Source organism: Artemia sp. Qi Xiang Cuo, chromosome 7 (assembly GCF_049724085.1).
Source record: "Artemia sp. Qi Xiang Cuo chromosome 7, ASM4972408v1, whole genome shotgun sequence".
NCBI classification, from domain to species: Eukaryota; Metazoa; Arthropoda; class Branchiopoda; order Anostraca; family Artemiidae; genus Artemia; species Artemia sp. Qi Xiang Cuo.
In genome coordinates, this window is record NC_142800.1 from 2374500 (window position 1) to 2388538 (window position 14039).

At 35.7% G+C, this 14039-nt stretch overlaps 1 protein-coding gene across 2 annotated transcripts in view; it reads right to left on the bottom strand.

The window, feature by feature from the left end:
• LOC148949857 (uncharacterized) overlaps window positions 1–14039 on the bottom strand; it is a 239064-nt gene that overhangs the window by 49542 nt on the left and 175483 nt on the right. The gene's annotated exons all lie outside the window — the stretch shown is intronic.

The following is a 14039-nucleotide window of genomic DNA, read 5'->3' on the forward strand; positions in this document are numbered from 1 at the left end:
TTGAAAAATTTTCTAGTTTTCGGCGCCGACTTAAAAAATCAGTGCTGATTTTCATCATGATCATCACAAAAAATAGGGATACAAATAAATTGTCAGCCAGAGTTATCTGTGGTGGAAGACTACTGAGCTGAGAACTAAACTGAGAACTAAGCTGAGTTCAATCAAGCAACTATTAATAAACTCCAGTTGACTATTTGTGTCCACGATTTTTGTTTTGAAATTTTTGCGCAATAAATTTTTCTTTCAACAAATTTTTCTTACCGCTTTCGTTTGTCCACTGATGCTGAAATCGGTTCCCGAAAATAGCTACGTGTGCCTAGCCCTTTAATGATTAAAATTACAAAAATCGGTTATATAGTATCACCAAAAGGATTTTTGCATCGGGTTTACTAAGGAAATTTTTAAACTGAGAAATGATTGGGCCAAGGACTTCTTCGAGAAAGAAGCAACCAACGTCATCTAAACCCAGACAAATTATAGAACTGCAATTCTTTTTATTTTACTCTCCACAGCTACTAAATGCTGATCACTGGATTTTAAAAATTCAAGATTTCAATTTTTAAATTGAAAGGCGAAATGGTGAATATTTGTGGAACAAGTTTGAAGTTACTTATCAAGAGTCATTAGCAAACGAAAGTAAATATTCCTTGAAAGAGGGGATGAAACTCGTAGAAAGCGTTGCATCTTGATGATAATCACACTTTCAACTTCATGGACGAAACCCGAAAAAAAGAGCTCTCAACCCTCACATCCAATTTTGAATTATTTCTACTTTCTATTTTGAATTTTTTCCCAATAGTAAAAGAAACAATCAGTTTTTGAATAATAAACGTTCATCATGCGAAAATAAATTCATTTGATTCAAGTTCCCTGCCATGGTTTTCAACCAACCAGATTTTAAAGAAGCATGGCTAAAGCGAAAATACGTGAAAAAAAACAATCAACAAATTCTGAAGTTGTGTTTCTCGCGTCTTACTGTGCCGTTTTATCGTTATTTTTCTTGAAATCATGACGATTAAGGTCCACGAACTAACAAAAAACTGTTTCTAAGGACGCCCTTTAAATATGAAACAAAACTTTACAAAAGCAAGAAAATTAAGCTTTCTTCGGTCTGGAGCCATGTTTATTCGTTTGTTTTCTTCATCATCCCCAAGAGTAATCCTATTAGACGAGTGGTTTTAGAGTATTCAGTGAGGGATTGTTCACTTAGGTATAGTATCGCAAAAGTTACATGTGAACTTTAAAGGGGAAGCAGCCCAGTAAATCATTCTTGGGTCGAGGGGGCCTAAAACCTCAAAATAATAAGCAAATAAGTAGAACAACAGGGAAATTTTTATACAAGACAGTGGAACGTCACTTTAAATGAATATTTTGACCCTATATCCAAGGGCCGTCCTCAGCAAAACAGACGAAGAGAATAAAAACACTATAAAAGACACTTATATTAAAATTCAATCATTAAAACTGTTTAAAAAATTTTTTAAAACAGCCCTAATATCATCACTTCAAGGAAGTTCAACCAGGACACAAAAAATTTTTTAAACAGTTTTAATAATTGAATTTTAATGTAAGTTTCTTTTATAGTGTTTTTATTCTCTTCGTCTGTTTTGCTGAGGACGGCCCTTGGATATAGGGTCAAAATATTCATTTAAAGTTGCGTTCCACTGTCTTGTATAAAAATTTCCCTGTTGTTCTACTTATTTGTTTATGATGGAAAGGCAGTGTGGTCTTCGTCGCTATTTACCTCAAAATAATCCCTAGGTCCAAATTTGTTGAAGGATCGTCAAGAGCAACACTACAAGGAAAGAAATTACACCGTGACTGGGGACGAATCCAGGTTTTTTCGTTAGGGGGAGGAGGGGGTTACAAAAGGATTTGGCACTCGTTTAGTAGCCGGGCAACACGCGAGAAGTAAAGTTTGGTTAATGCTAATGAAATAAAACTAAGTATGATAAAAATACAATAATTTAGAAAGAAATTTTGGTTATATATTTGCACATTAAGGGAGGGGGGGGGGGAGTAAAGCATAGCATATATTATATACATAACCTAAACTTACCTAGGTACCTTTTTTTGCCCCTTCAACCCCACAAAACTAAAGTTTCTTTTTAAGTTTTAGTTGAGCAATACCTCACAAGGCTGAGGAAACCTGTTTTTCAATGGGATCTTTGAGATTCTATATGCGGTTCTTCTCGCGTGTTGCCCGGATACTAAAGGATTTTTTCAGCGGGGGGGGTTAAAAACTAAAAAAACTATTAAAATAAGTCAAACTTAAAACGAACAGAATTTATTCCGTATGTGAAAGGGGCTGTCCCCTCCTCAACACCTCGCTCTTTATGCTAAAATTTTTTATTGTTTTAAAAAATAAAGTTATTAAAAAGAGTCAAACTTTAGCGTAAAGAGCGAGGCGTTGAGGAGGGGACAGCCCCTTTCATATACGGAATAATTTCTGTGCGTTTTAAGTTTTAATGTCGCTCCTTACTTTCAGTTAAAAAAACATGTGTTTTTAATTTAATGCATATAAAGACGACAAACGGGTCAATGGCTGGTAAATGAAAGCGAAGAGAAACAATAAAAATCCCCTAATATTTCGCCCGTTTTGGTGGGTAAGACTGAACTTGATGAAACTTATATATTTGAAATCAGCATAAAAATATGATTCTTTTGATGTATCTATTGGTATCAAAATGTAGTTTTTTAAAGTTTTGGTTACTATTGAGCCGGGTCGCTCCTTACTCACAGTTCGTTACCACGAACTGTTTGATTAAATATAAAAAACGAGTTTTTTTAAACTGAAAGTAATGAGCGACATTAAAACTCAAAACGAACAGAAATTATTCCGTATATGAAAGGGACTGCCCCCTCCTCAACGCCTCGCTCTTTAAGCTAAATTTTTTTATTTTTTAAAAAAATATATTTGTGAGAAAGTCAAACTTTAGCGTAAAGAGCGAGGCGTTGAGGATGACACAACCCTTTTCATATACGAAATAATTTCTGCTCGTTTTAAGTTTTAATGTCGCTCCTTACTTTCAGTTAAAAAAAACTTGTTTTTTTATTTAATTTCTGAAGAATTAAGAATTAATGTTTTAGAATTAATGCAGGTTTTGATTTTGGCTCACCTTACATGAATAATTTAAAAAAAAAATTGCATATTAATTTTACTGGTACTTTCGCATTATATGGGCCTTTCTAAAAAGTCAAGTTTGGTTAATGCTAATAAAATAAAATAGGATGACTATATAATAGTTTAGAAACAAATTTGACTATATATTTGCACATTAGGGAGAGGGGTTGGGGGCAGAGCATTGCATATATTAAATACGTAACCTAACCTAACCTAGGTAGCCTACCTCTTTCCCCATCTAAACTCGAAAGAACAGCGCTTTAAATATCTTAAAACCACGCAAAACAAAGTATCTCTCTCGGCGGTGTCTTGAATCATTTTGTAGAAACGGTTTTTCAAAGCGTCTCTGCCGTTTGACTGTAGCATCTCTTGTTAGACTTCTTTAGAGGCCCATATAATGCGAAAGAACCAATTTACTTTTTGTGGTTAAATGGCTTTTTCGAAAGTTGTTTAATTTTATTTACGAACGTTTTTATTAGTAATAAATATACGTAACTTACGAATTAACTTACGTAACGAATTTCTATATTCATATATTTTTAATACGTACATTAGGGGGTTCGCCCCCTAGTCAATACCTCGCTCTAAAGATATAGAATTCCACAAATGCGTTAGGTACTGGTACATTATGCGGACACTTATATATATTGTACAAGGAAACCAGTCACGAAAAACCCGTCAAACAGGCTATTCTCAAGAGACCGCTATACATGAATGGCTGTAAAGTTGTGGTTTCTCAATGAGTTACAATATTTAAACGATTGGTTTTTAGGGTTTAAGGGGGAAAAGGTACCTAGGTTAGGTTAGATTACGTATTTAATATATGGTATGCTTTACCCCTCCCCCGCCCCTAATTTGCAAATATATAGCCCAAATTTGTTTATAAACTATTATATATTCGTCCTATTTTATTTTATTTCATTAGTAATAACCAAACTTGACTTCTTTAGCAGTATATAGAAGTGTCCGTATAATGCACCAGTACCATGCGTTATTATGATAGCTTACAAATGATTGACCTCTTTAGTAACACAGTGGCATTTTAAAGGGAGGATGACGCTATGAATTAATCTTCAATTTGAGTCATGCTAAAAGTAGTGAATGTATCATAACGAAGTAGTGGATGTATTTACTTAATAAAGAGGGAAAATATTTCCTTTCAGATTACTAAGTAGCAAGCAATTATGGATTCTGACCATCAATTTCATTCAATTCAGTAATTAAAATCCCCCAGAAGTCTTTATTTTAAAATATAGTGTATATTGCAGGGGCGCCAATTAACGAAGATTTGGGAGGGGCAATTTAGGTACTTGTCTAAAACATAAAACACATTCAAGAACTTACATTGCGAATACCCGGCTTTTCACGCTGTCTAAACCAGACAATAACCTTCGGCTCGTTGAGAAACCACACTATAGCTTTTTCTAATTAAATATTTATTTGGTATTTTGGTTAGGTTATTTTAGGTTACGCGCTCTGGGCGCCCCCCCCTTCCATATTCCTTTGTGGTAGTTTTCATAATTTTGTTACCAAAGCATTGTATTTTCATCATATTTTTTTTTCATTAGCTTTCCCCAAACTTCACTTCAGTTAAAAGAGTTTTTGAGCCAACCCCCCCCCCCAAAAAAAATGTTTGTCTGACTCGTAAAAACATAACAAAAATGAATGTAAACATATTTTTGATGCGTTTTTAAAGTATTTTTTTGTAAACCCCCCACCCCCCCCCCCAAAAAAAAAATCCTTTTGTACCCTCCCCCCAAAAAAAATCCTTTTTTACCCCCCCCCCACCCAAAAAAAACTTTTGTAACCCCCTACACCCCCCCCCCCCCCGAAAAGAGTCCTGGATACGACCCTGCTCGTTTGGTACTTTCAGAAAACTTTTTATTTCTTTTTTTATTGTAATTTTTAACTGGAAAGTTTTTTAATTATTCATTTCTAATTTGCCAGTACGACGGTTATACCTGAGTCAAGTTTGATCTGTAGGTCGGTATTGTCTATTCCGCATGGGAGTTCGTTCTGGCTTGGCTTTCGGTAGGTAATGAGCGGTGGGGCGGCAGTTCGTCGCTTTTTTTTATTCTCCCTGCATTTCCAGCCAAAGAACCTTGCGGGAGGAACAGGATGGTGCATTTGTCTTTCACTGTTTAAACTAATTGTTCATCTTATTTTTGAATATATTTAATTACCTATCAAATTCATATAATCATAATATACCTTTATTATTATGTGAATATAAATCTACATAATTACCTATACCCTCAATAGAGCTCTGTATGATGTAATTATCAAATAAATAAAATCTATTCGTCGGTCTGGTCATGCTCTTCGGATTATATATATAAAAAAAAAAAAAAAATAAAAAAAAAAAAAAAAATCCAAAAAATAAGTTTTTCCAAAGAAAGCCAAGGCCACATTAAACTTAAGATCAGAAAAAATAAATTCATATAATAATTCAAACTCAAAACGACCAGAAATTACTTTTAAAGAATAAATGAAACCGCAAACGAACAGTAGTTATCAATCAATCAATCAAAAGCAAAAGTTCGTTAATCAAAAGAAAAAGCACATTGTTAATGTACGAATAATTCTGCCAAAGACGAACAAAATATGGTATTATTACAGGTGGTTACTGTTTCTTGCATTATCTGCAAGAGATTCAAATTGGCAGAATTAGGGAATGACTGAGTTACAGCAGAGTCTAGGATTAAGCAGGAGTAAGATTCAAGTATCATGACAATTTAGTTGCCAACTTAAGGAATTGTTCATGATTGGCTACTCTAAGAACAAAAAAAAAAAAAAAAACGAAGAAAAACCGAAGTTGCTTTCCATGTGCTATATTCAGGGTCAGATCGGGTGCCTTAGTAATTTTTCTTCCTCAGTTTCTTTTTATTTTATATTTCAAAAAGAGCCCTCAGTATTCAAAAAACCGTGTTTCTTGCGCTTAAGTTATTTTTCGTCGATTTGCGCATGCATTGCATGATCCGCATTGTTAATGTACAAATAAATTCTGCCAAAGACTAACAATATGTAATATTTGGCAGGTGGTTTCTGTCTCATGCATTAGCACGAGAGTTTTGAATTGGTAAAGTTGCTCTAGGATCAAGAAGCACCAAGATTCAAGTGGTTTTGGGAATTTAGTTGCCAACTTAAAGAAACTTTCATGCTTTGGTTACTATAAGGAAAAAAATTCCCAGAAGTTGCTTTGTATGTGCTACATTAAGTGATGGCAGATCAGGTGTCATAGTAATTTTTCTTCCACAATATTCTTTATTTTATATTCCAAAAAGAATGCTTAATAATTGAAAAAAAATTCTTGGGTTTAAATTATTATTTCCATGGATATTTCCATGAATGATCCAGTGTTAAGGTAGCCTACTAGAAATTCTGCCAGAAACTAACCTAGAGACCACGACTCTCTCGCTGATGGTGTTCATCTCAGTATTTCCATGAATGATCCAGTGTTAAGGTAGTCTACTAGAAATTCTGCCAGAAACTAACCTAGAGACCACGACTCTCGCTGCTGGTGTTCATCTCAGAGACCCATGCATAGGATGATTCGGGCGAACAGAACCAAAGTGTACCACGCATAGCACACTTCGACCACTCATGGCACGCGTCACATGGCGTAACACATTTTGGGAAGTAGACCACCCTTCACACTAACAATGCATATTATTTTTAAAGGATGGAGAAATGTTTCAAGCATTAGCTCTAAGTTGAAATTGACAGGGTTATTCTAAGTTCAACCAAGAGTAGTATTTGCTTATCTTGGTGATTTAGTTACCGACTTGAGGCAATTTTAGCTGCTTTATCAAGTTATTGATTGAGTTTTAGAAATTTTACTTTTACAAAGTATTAGCAACTTTTCTACTATACACCAAAAACAAAAATTAAATTGTTTACATTAGTTCAAAAAATCAGCAACAGCGATACAAGAGACAATCCTATGTAAATACTAATTACGAAATTCATGCAATTGGAGTAATTTGCCTTCGTGTAAACCTAGGGTTAATTGCAGGTTTATCTTACAGTTTGTTTGTAACTTGACTGCGATATAAAGACGTTCTGAACCAAAATTAATCGCTCATATCTTCATTGACAATATAAACTCATAAATTGAAGTGTTGCATTGGCAATGCAAACTGTTGTCAATGTTGGATTCTCACATTCTGGACCGTCGACCATAATCCAGGCATCACACAATCCAATGGCATAGTAAATGAAAATATTTTGGCAAAACATTTGAAATGTGTTTTAAATTATTTTTTAAAGCATGAGTTTTTGGTTTCTCTTTCGTTTCATTGTGATTAATGTAAATGCTCCTGCTTTATTTGCCAAGCCGGAATTCAGATATGGCATATACCCGTTACTTCCTAAGCGTACATCTTGGACGGTGAAATTTAACTAAAAATGGGATTAAATCTGGAAGATTTAAAATGGGTAATGTCTGTAAGAAGAAATTTTATGCCTCTTGGAGAACGAAGGAAATAATTAGGGAGGGCTAGATTGAGGGATGGTCCTTACAGTTGTCCTATGTGTGGAGAGATGGATGAGTCTTTGCATCATTTTTTAGGGGGATATAAGGAATTGAGGGAATTGCGGCTAGACATATTTGGTAAGGAGGACGGGGGAAGAGATTGAATTTTGTAAATTTTGAAATGTAGGTGTTATTTAGACATAATATTGGAAGGTTTTTCCGGGTAGGTATGAAGCATCGTCAAGATTTTCTTGAATATTCAGTTTTAATGTTTTGTTGCAGCATTTTTTTTTTTTTTGCTTGTTTGTTGTGTGTCAACATGTCCCAATTGGGCTTTCGTGTGAATAAATCTATATATCTATCTAAATATATCTTTCTAGCTCCAGCTCCTTCGAACGCCAATGCTACAGAATTTACCATTTTATTTTCGTCATTAATCGACCAAGTTGATAACCGAAAACGCAATTGGCCAGCAATTGGCCAGTAGCAATTGGCCAGTACAGATAAGACAGAAACTTAGTCTTTCGAGATCAAACTGAAACGCACAAGAATTATAGTTCTGGCGAAAAAAATTAGATGTAAAAGAGGCCAAAATTTGTCTGTAACTACATACAGTGCAATTTGAAAATAATGAACACCCAAATGCGCTATGAAACAATCCGATTCAGCGTTGTCAGATGGGCGTGTTTGCACCATTTCAAATTAGTTGTGCATTGAATTATCAAATATAAATATTTCCCAATTTAAGCTTGTTAAAAATTGCACATTTGGTGATATTTCGCTGAAAATATGGTGCTTTCGGCGTAATTTATTATACCAGCATTGTTTTATATCAGACTTAAGTAACACTGATCTAACTGTTTTTGATTTAACTGGTTTAACTGCTTGCCGAGTTGGATACTCAGTACTTACCATGCACTAATGTATACTAGGGGAGAAACTACGGCCTACGGAAGAATTTCCGGGTTTCACAGGGCCAAAAAGCACACACATAATTTAAAGCGTTGTCTATTTCAGATTTTAAATTAGTTTTATTACAATTAAACAATTGAAAATCCAATTTTGTTGGGAATATATAATGGAAGAACAAAACTTAACAGAAAGCGTTAAAAAGACAAAAGCGGGAAAAGGGGGAAATTTAAGAGTGAGACACGTGCATAGAAATTTCTAACTAAAACAAGAGAACAAAACTACCCATAGAAATTAACACCTATGCTTGTGCTGTGGAAGTTGTATTTAAATTTTGTGAAAATGTTTCATAAAATACTTTAGTTTGTCAAGACCAAACTTTCAAATAACAATATGTTAACAGGTATTCCCTTGCCTCAGTATGCTTCAAGTCATTGCGATCGATCTGCAAAAACAAACATCTGTCGCTGAAACTAAAAACACGCCTTTTTCGAGCTCTGGTGGTTCCAGTAGAAAGGTACGGAGCAGATACATGTACCTTGAAAGCATAAGACAAACGCCGGTTGGCGGCCTTTGAAACAAAATCCCTCAGGAAGCTTGCTGGCATCACCTACCGTGACCGAATATCAAACGAACGGCTATTGTCTTCGCTCAACTATTCCCAGACCATCATGCAGACCATCCAGCTTCAACCGCTTCGATGGTTAGGCCACGTTCAGCGGATTTCCCCAGCCCAACTTCCAAAAATTGCGTTTGAAGGAAGAATTGATGCCTCCCGTCCAAAGGGACGACCTCCCAAGCGCTGGAGGGAAAACTTTCCCAGCCATCCCCTGTCGGTACTCCTTCGGACTGCAGCGAACAGGGAATCGTATAAGAAGCTTTGCCATAGTTCAGTCAGAGGAGAAGCCCCGAGTCGGCCAATCCGGCCGGATGGGAGTTAAAGTAAAAAAAGTAAAAATGTGTAAAGGTGGATGAAACTAAATCAAAGAAGTTCGAAAGACCCGGGGGGAAAGCAGAGGCATCAAGTACCTTTTGGCATTTTCATTTTAGAAAAAGTCCCCTAGATTTCAAAATATACCTTTTCGTGAGGTGATATCCAATAGGATATGGGGAGGTATTGGATTTGACGCCCCCCCCCACCCTAAAAAGGTCCGATTCGAAAAAATATAACAAAACTGCATATAAAAAAAAATGAAAAAAATATTACTATCCCCTCCAGGCACGTACGCAGGAATTTGTTTCGGGGGGGGCCAATTTGTTTCGGGGGGGGGGGGGGAATCCTTCAAACCCATTATTTTGTGAGAAAAATCAGAAAATTATGGGAAAATGAAAAAAATCGTGCGATTTCGGGGGGGGCCGGCCCCGGAGGCCCCCCCCCTGCGTACGTCCCTGATCCCCTCTGTATTTTCGCGAAATTGGTGCCACTGAGGGAAAGAATCAAAGGATGAGGGAAAGAGATAAAATTATCACTACATTATTAACGTAAATTTTAAACTATTTCAACTGGGAGAACGGACCCGTAGCGGAGGAAAGGGCGTCCTTGCGAATCTGGAGAATACCTTGTTATTGAAAGACTGGCACACAGACACACTGGCACACAAACCTGGCTGTGTAAAACAGACAAATTGAAGAAGAGAATTCAGACAGCATAATTGTCAAAATAATAATAAAAATTAATGGAAGCACTAAATACTAATTACTAGTGTTAATGAATTATTCAACTCAGGGCCAAACACAATTAGTTGTTACGATTTTTCACGTGATTGCTCTCGCTGAGGAGTCAACCATTCTCTCCCCTGGTGTATATCCCGGAAAACGACTTGTTAATCCATTTATTTTGATTGACATGGTATTTTTTTTCGTTGTTGTAGCTTAATTATTTTTTTTCTTATCCTTCTGTTTGATTTTAGTGCTTTTATTTAATATAATGTTTAGTCTCCCAGTTTCAAAGGCCAAAAAGCCCTTGTGGGGGGGTCTAAATCTTTGTAGTTTTTTCTCTATTTTCTTTATATCAATTGATTGGTTCGCAACACGTGGCACACTTCAGACAGAGGTCCGTTCTCGGGTCGCATGTCACCTGGAGTTTACGATTTTAGAAAGCGGAAAACCTCTTGGTTTTTGCAATAAACACGTTCTATTTCTGTAACAATAATTAGGGTATTCTGAAAATAATACTTCACCGAAGCCACAGTTTATATAATTAGCAGTATGATCTTTCCCTATCTCACCCATTATAAAAACCCGGACCGAGGTGCGAGTGCTCCAGAGAACCTATAAACATAAGCGGCATTAGACCTTTTCACGGGTAGACATAGAATATTCACCTACGGAACAAGTAATGACAAAACCACTTGACCGGCTCAACCAATAAGTGGACAATAAGTGCACAAATAAGTGGGAGGAGCTTTTTGTTCGCACCGAGAATGAAGAGCCAGAAATCATCTGCGGTAAACTTACTGGATAATTATATAAACTGTGACCGAAGCTGTGCAACTGACCACTAAGACGAGCCTAAAAATGTTGGTACTTGTTAAATATCCCGACCCCACTGAAGAATCTTAATCTGTAATATCTCGGAAAAACCGCTTTGTCTGTCTGCAGTAGGTTATAATTAGCTTATTCTCATTGAGAAAAATTACGATGTAGGTATATCTTTATTAATATTTATATATAGAGGTGATTAGGCTATATTAGTTATTTAACATAATTAAATAAAAAAAATAAAAAACAAGTTATTTTAACTGAAAGTAAGGAACGACGTTAAAACTTAAAACGAACAGAAATTATTCCGTATATGAAAGGGGATGTACCCTCCTCAACGCCGCGCTCTTTACGCTAAAGTTTTTTATTGTTTAAAAAAAATAAAGTTGTGAGGAAGTCAAACTTTAGCGTAAAGAGCGAGGTGTAAAGGAGGGCACAGGCCCTTTCATATACGGAATAATTTCTGTTCGTTTTAAGTTTTAAAGTCGTTCCTTACTTTCAGTTAAAAAAAAACTTGTTTTTTTATTTTATTTTTGAACGTTTTTGAATTAATGCAGGTTTTAATTTTGGCTCACCGTACATGAATAATAAAAAAAAAAATTGCATATTAATTTTGCTTTTTTTGTGGTTAAATGGCTTTCTCGAAACGCGTTTTAATTTTATTTACGAACGTTTTTATTAGTAATAAATATACGTAACTTACGAATTAACTTACGTAACGAACTTCAATATTCATTAATTTTTAATACATATATTAGGGGGTTCACCCCCAAGTCAATACTTTGCTCTTTAAGCAAAAGTTCGAATTTTGTTCCAATTCTTTAAAAATGATCCCTTAATCGCAAAGGCCGTTAATTAGAATAAGTAGCTCTTATGAAAGGACTAAAAAATCTTTGGCTTAAAGAGCGAGGCATTGACTAAGGGGTGAACCCAATCATATACGTTATATTTTCTGTTCGTTTTAAGTTTTGATGTTGCTCCTTGCTTTCAGTTTAAAAACTTGTTTGTTTTTTTAAATTTAATTTCTGATCTTTTTCTTTAATAATGCTGGGAAATCCGGAGCCCCCTTCATAGCAATGTCCCTTCCTCCATGAGAACTTTCTTCATGGAAAGATCCTCCCATATAACCCCCCCTACCCCCCCCCCCCCCCCCCCCCCCGCCTACCAGAAAAAATCCCCCCTGAAAATATCTGTATACCTCCCAATAACCAATACTATATGTTAACATTGGGTAAAGTTCATGACTTTCAGCCCTCCCCCCGGGGACTTAGGGGGATTAAGTCATCCTAAAAGACATAGTTATCATATTTTCGACCATGCTGAACAAAAAGGCTATCTCAAAATTTAGATCTAGAAATTTAGACTAGAACTTTTAATTTCCGTTCCAATGAGCCCTCCGACGATATTCTAGTACCACTGGGTCGATAGGATCACCCCTGGAAAAACAAAATAAATAAACACGCATTCGTGATCTTTCTTCTGGCAAAAAATGCAAAATTCCACATTTTTGTAGATAGGTGCTTGAAACCTCTACAATAGAGTTCTCTGATACGCTGAATATGACGGTGTGATATTCTTTAACGTTCTCTAACTTTTAGGGGGTCTTCCCCCCTTTATTCTAAAATCAGCCAAATTTTCTCAGGTGCGTAAGTTTTGATAGGTATAACTAATCTTGATGAAACTTATATATTTGAAATCAGAATTAAAATCTGATTCGTTTGATGAATCTATTGGTATCAAAATTCCGATTTTTAGAGTTTCGGTTACCATTGAGTCGGGTCGCTCCTTACTTACAGTTCTTTACCACGAACTGTTTGATGCGTTCTGGGCGGACTGCTTTCCATAATTTTCTTCTGTAGTTTCCATAATTTTGTTAATAAAGTATTATATTAGCATAATATTTTGGCATATTTCATTAGGATTAATCTAACTTCACTTTTTGGGCGGGGTCGGGATATTTAACAAGCACCAAAATGTTTATCCATAAGAGGCAGGTACACTAGTTGTTTTCTCCTTTTTTGGGGGGGAGGGGGTAATAAAGATATTGGTACCTTTGTAATATACGAGAAACACTCGAGAATTTGGATCGTGAATGACGCGAACATGAGACAAGAAACTGGTCAAGCAACTTCTTTATACCAGACAATTAGCTTAGTCTCGGTTGGAAAATGCATTGTAGCTACACTTTATTTAAATAACTAGTCGGTATTTTGGTTAGGTTGGGTTAGAATAGGTTTGTCTAGGTTACGTATTTAATATATGCTATGCTTTACCCCCCACCCCCTAATGTGCAAATATATAGCCCAAATTTGTTTCTAAACTATTATATTTCAATCATTTTTTTTTTTCATTAGCATTTACCAAACTTCACTTCTCGAGTCTTTCTTGTATAATACTTAAGTACCAAAATATTTTTAATAATTTAAATAATGTGTGCAGAAATTCGGGTAAAGTTAAGATTTTGAGAAGGGCTCGGAACACAGCTCACACCCTCCAGCGTACGCCCCTGATCAATAACTACAAACAAAGTTGTCATTGTGTAAAAAAAAGGACACTGATTTGCTGTCATATTTTTAGCCAATCGTCAAGCCAATTGATCATAAAGTATTGACGCTTCATATCCTTCAGCAGCAAGTCAATCCTTAAATATAACATGAATAATACACTAAGACACAATCTGACCATTTAAGATCGATGTGGGTTAACTACCGACAAACTCGCATATAGACCACCATGGTTGTGCAAAACAGACCAATTGAAGAAAGATTCAAAGGCCTACTGATCAATTTAACAAAACTTGGAATGGAAGCTTTAAAATATTTACAAATGTCAGTAATTTATTCGTTCAGTCTTTTTCTTATTGGAGTAAAGCTACAGTATTTCGCAGGGAGCACTAAGAACGCAGGGAGTCTCATAATAGAGGGAGTCTATAAAGACTGACAAGTCATACACAATTGGGGAATGACGTATATTCTGATTTTACTCTAAGGTAAGTGGCAGGAATACGCCCATTGAACGTATTACAATTATGACTAGCTACAGATGTAATGC